Below are 6000 nucleotides of genomic sequence, written 5' to 3'. Positions count from 1 at the left end.
ACATTTTTTGTTTGGACATTAAAAATTCTAAGATTGGAATTCCCATACTAGAGCCCTAGCAAAGTATTCTTGCTGCGTCTTTAGATGTTTACACTTCTGCTTCAAAACATAATCTCAGATAAGGCTGCTCCTTAATCTGTATGAGGCAAATGAATAATTGTCTTCTTTTTAGCTTTACAGAGAATAGATACTGCCTCATCCTTCTGAACATTATCCATTATTTCACATCTCTTAGAGTCATTAACTAGAAACCCAGCCTCATTTAATAATAAAATTAGAATGGGTTTTATAATGTATAATACTATATATCATATTACATAGAAAACATAATAATAGTATAGTATATATTAATCACTCACCGTGTTCCAAGCACTGTGCTAAACTTGTTCAATGTTAGCATATTAAGCATGGTCACTATATACCTCATGTGATTCTCAGTGTGATTGTGTTTTTTATCAACTTATTGCTTCCCAACTCCAAGTCTACCCTTCATTCTGCATTCTGAAAAAAATAGAGCTGACCCCTTTAAATATTTTTCCTTTGCAAAATGGCACAAAGTTAAGTTTTGTCAGTAGAAGATGTTAGGAGGACAAAAAAGAGTCTCGTAGAAGACCTCTTTTAGATGTTAAAAGGCTAAATCAGTAATGCTTAACATTTGCTGCACATAAACATCAATGGGATGCTCTCTTAAAAATGCTCATATTTCACTTCTGGACTATCACCAGTCTCTGATATAAGAGGTCTGGATTTTGAGCTGAGCATGAGTGTTTTTTTAAGGTCTCTTCCCCAGGTGATTCTAATTGCAGTCAAGGATGCAAACAACTGGAGTAAACCTGCAAAGAAAGTGTAAACTAGAAGTAAATCTGCCATCCCTCACTCCCAATGCCTTATGTCCAAGGTTGATTTGCTACATATGGAAAAGAGAAAAAAGAAAAGAATAAAAGATCACTGGCTATCACATATATTTGCAGCCTGGGGTTTGTTTTTAAAAGTAGGTTTTATTATTCAAATACGGTAAGGCCAACACATCCAGAGATGATTGCCATTGAAAAGACAGTTTGTTACTCATAGTTCCCATGATGAGAGAATATGCCATGCCATGCATGGCCACACAGTAAAGCATGAGGGTCAGTTAGGAGCATAGGGAGCAAGGTGAAACATGGGCAAGAGCTTTATTGTGATTTCTGCAAGAAGGAATAAGTATGGCAAGCAGGATTAGGATTGTCTATTTGGAATAATATCAGTAGGCTCTAGGGTATGGGAGTATCTATAGTTATCTGATATCTGACCCTCAGGTGATTAGGACTGTTATATAGTGGCCAGAGTGCAAGGGCTGATTGATAGAGGAGATGGTTGGAATATGGGCTATGGATTGGTTCATTTGTATGTCAAAGGCATACTTGCAGAGGAGTCAGTCCCTTTCTATCTCTAAGAATTGGTTAGCTCTGGGATGGTCAATCTCTCCAGGGACAGCAAATTCTCAAGATGCCAAAGCATTAAATACAGAAGCTAGAAAATGTAGTTATTACAGGGTTGCATCTCTTTGATGGTCCAGAAACTCAAGCCAATTTGAGGCAATTCTGGACTAGTAATAGTCACAGGTCCCTAAAAAGTAAGTTTAAATCCTCCACAAAGGAAGATAACTTTATCCTATTCATCATCAATCCCGACAAGGAATTTTAAAAGAAATTAAACAGAAATAAAGAGAAAAATAATCAAAAAGAAACAATGAGCAAACACTCCCCCCCCAAAAAACCCACAAAGTGTAAAAAGAGACTAGCAAATTTTAAATATTGGAAATATTGAATACAGATTACAAACTCATAGGGTTTCCCCACTTATACAAATAAAAGACAAACTTTAAAATATTTACAAGTTATAGGAAACTAGATAAAGTGACATAGAAGATTTCAAAAGGAATGGAAGTTTATTTAAATGAACAATGGAATAGCTGAAATTTAAAACCCAAAATATATTATTCAAAGCAGATTAGAGACATGTGAAGAAAGAACTGGTGTACTGGAAGACAGGTCAGAATAAAATATCCTGAGGGCAGCACCAAGAAGAAGGAAGAGGAAGCAGAAGAAGAGGAAGGGGGGGGAAGAGGCAGAGAAGAAGAAGGAGGAGGAGGAAAGGGAGAAGGAGAGGAAGAGGAAGAGAAAGAAGAAGAAGAACAACAAGAAGAAGAAGAAGAGGAAGAAGAAGAAGGAGGAGGAGGAGAAGAAAGAGGAGAAGAAAAAGGAGAAGAAGGAGGAGAAGAAAAAGGGGAAGAAGAAGGAGAAGAAGAAGAGGAAGGGGAAGAGGGGGAAGGGAAAGGAGAAGGAGAAAGAATTTAGAAGAGAAGAGTAGAAGTGAGGAGTCTTGGAGGATAAGGCAAGAAAACCTAAACTACATTAAATGGGTGTTCCAGAACAAAAGCAAGGTAATGCAGAGGCAATATTAAACAAATATTAACAAACAGAAAACAATTAACAAGTGGCTATAATTACATACCTATCAATAATTTCTTTAAATGTAAATGGACTAAATGCTCCAAACAGAAGACATAGGGTGACTGAATGTATAAAAACAAGACCAACATGTGTTGCCTACAAAAGACTCACTTTGGATCAAGAAACACACAGACTGAAAGTGAACAGATAGGAAAAGATATTCCACGCAAATGGAAACAAAAAAAATCTGGGTGACAATACTTATATCAGACAAAATAGATTTAAAACAAAGACTGTAAAAAGAGACAAAAAAGGACACTTCATATTTATAAAGGGATCAATTCAATGAGAGGATTTAACATTTGCAAATATCTATGCACCCAACATAGGAGCACATAAATACATAAAGCAAATATTAACATATATAAAGGGAGAAATTGACAGTAATACAATAATAGTCAAGTACTTTAACATCTCACTGACATTAATGGATAGATCATCCAAACAGAATATCAATAAGGAAACATTGGCTTTAAACAACACTTTAGACTAAATGAACACCTTAGACCAGATGTACATAGAACATTCCACCCCAAAACAGCAGAATATATATTCTTTTCAAGAGCATATGGAGCATTCTCCAGGATAGGTCACATGTTAGGCCACAGAACAAATCTCAATAAATTTAAGAAGGTTGAAATTATATCAAGCTTCTTTTAGGATCACAATGGTATGAAACTAGAAATCAAATACAAAAAGAAAAATGGAAAAAAACACAAACATGTGGAGACTAAACAGCATGCTTCTAAAAACTCAATGGCTCGGGACTTCCCTGTTGGCTCAATGGTTAAGAATCTGCCTGCCAATGCAGGGGACACGGGTTTGAGCCCTGGTCCAGGAAGATCCCACATGCCGCAGAGCAACTAAGCTCATGCGCCACAACTACTGAGCCCATGTGCCACAACTACTGAAGCCCATGCTCCTAGAGCCCATGCTCTGCCACAAGAGAAGCCACCACAATGAGAAACCTGTGCACTGCAACAAAGCGTAGCCCTCACTCACCGCAACTAGAGAAAGCCCATGCGCAGCAGCGAAGACCCAATGCAACCATAAATAAATAAACAAATAAATAAATTTAAAAGTGTGTTATGAAAAAAAACCTCAATGGCTCAACAAAGAAATCAAAGAGGAAATTAAAAAGTACCTTGAGACAAATGAAAATGGAAGCACAACATTCCAAAATCTATGGGGTTTGGCAAAAGCAGTTCTAAAAGAAAAGTTCATGGTGATACAGGTCTACCTCAGAAAACAAGAAAAATCTCAAATAAACAATCTAACCTTACACCTAAAGGAACTTTAAAAAGTAGAGAACAACAAAGCCCAAAGTTAGTAAAAAGGAGGAAATAATATTACATGATGCTATATATAGAAAATTCTAAAGACTCCACAAAAAATTATTAGAATTGATAAATAAACTCAGTAAAGTTGCAGGATGCAAACTCAATATACAGAAATCTCTTGTGTTTCTATACACTAATAATAAACTAACAGAAAGAGAAATTAAGAAACACAACCCCATTTACAGCTGCATCAAAAGAATATTATATCTAGGAATAAATCTAACTAAGGAGGTAAAAGATCTGTTCTCTGCAAACCATAAGATATTGATGAAAGAAATTGAAGACAATATAAATAAATGTAAAGATATACCACAGTCATGGATTGGAAGAATTAGTATTGTTGAAATATCCATACTACCCAAAGCAATCTACAAATTCAATGCAGTCCTTATCAAAGTGCCTATAGCATTTTTTATAGATCTGGAACAAATAATCCTAAAATTTGTATGGAACCACAAAAGACCACAGTAACCAAAGCAATCTTAAGAAAAAACAAAACTGAGGTATCACACATCCTGTTATCAAAACTACACTACCAAGATGTAGTTGTTTTGTCATTGTTTTGTGGCCTAACATGTGATCTATCCTGGAGAATGCTCCATGTACACTTGGAAAGAATATGTATTCTGCTGTTTTGGGGTGGAATGTTCTATGTACATCTGGTCTAAAGTGTTCATCTAGTCTAATCAAAGCTATATGGTATTGGCACAAAAACAGACATATAGATCAATGGAACAGAATAGAGACCCCAGAAATAAACCCACACTTATATGGTTAATTGATTTGCAACCAAGGAGCCAAGAATATACAATAGGGAAAAGACAGTCTCTTCAATAAATGTTGCTGGGAAAACTGAACAGCTACATGAAAAAGAATCAAACTGGACCACTTTCTTTTACAATATATATAAATAAACTCAAAATGGATTAAATCTTAAATGTAAAACCTGAAAGCATAAAACTCCTAGAAGAAAACATCAGGATTATGCTCTCTGACATTGGTCTTAGAGATATTTTGGGGTGGGGGGGGAATGTCTGTCTTCTCAGGCAAGGGAAACAAAAGCAAAAAAAAAAAAAAAAAATGGGACTACATCAGACTAAAAAGCTTTTGCACAGCAAAGGAAACCATCAACAAAAGCAAAAAGCAATCTACTGAATGGGAGAAGGTAATTGCAAATTATATATTCAATAAGTGGTTAATATCAAATATATATAAAGAACTCATAAAACTCAATACCAAAAAAATAAACAATCCAACTGAAAAATGGCAGAGGACCAAATACACATTTTTCATAGGAAGACATAGAGATGGCTAACAGACACATCAGAAGATGCTCAACATCACTAATCATCAGGGAAATGCAAATCAAAACCAAAATGAGATATAACCTCACAACTGTCAGAGTGGCTATTCATGGCTATTATCAAAAAGACAACAAACAACAAGTGTTGGTGAGGATGTGGAGAAAAGGGAACATTCATGGACTGTTGGTGGGAATGTAAATTGGTGCAGCCACTGTGGAAAACAGAAAGGAGTTTTCTCAAAAAAATTAAAAATAAAACTACCATACAATCTAGAAATTCCACTTCTGGATATCTATACAAATAAGACAAAGACACTAATTTGAAAAGATATGTGCTCCCCTATGTTCATTGCAGCATTATGTACAGTAGCCAAGATATGGAAGCAACATAAGTGTCCATCAACAAATGAATGAACAAAGAAGATATGGTATACATATACAATGGAATATTTCCCAACCATTAAAAAAGAATGAAATGTTGCCATTTGAGACAACATGGATGGACCTAGAGGCTATTATGCTCAGTGAAATAAGTCAGGTGGAGAAAGACAAATACCATATGATTTCATTTATATGTGGAATCTAAAACACAAAACAAATGAACACACAAAACAAAACTGAAACAGACTCATAGATACAGAGAACAAACTGGTAATCACTAAAAGTGAAGGGAGTGTGGGTTGGGCCAAATAGGTGAAGGGGATTAACAAGTACAAACTTCCAGTTATAAAATAAATAAGTGAGGGGGATGTAACATACAGCATAGGGAATATAGCCAATAATATTGTAATCACTTTGTATGGTGGCAAATAGACTTATCATAGGGATTAACCTGTAATGTATATAAATGTTGAATCACTATGTT

The sequence above is a fragment of the Balaenoptera physalus genome (genome assembly GCF_965194825.1).
Source record: "Balaenoptera physalus genome assembly, chromosome: 1".
NCBI classification, from domain to species: domain Eukaryota; kingdom Metazoa; phylum Chordata; class Mammalia; order Artiodactyla; family Balaenopteridae; genus Balaenoptera; species Balaenoptera physalus.
This window is presented reverse-complemented; position numbering follows the sequence as displayed.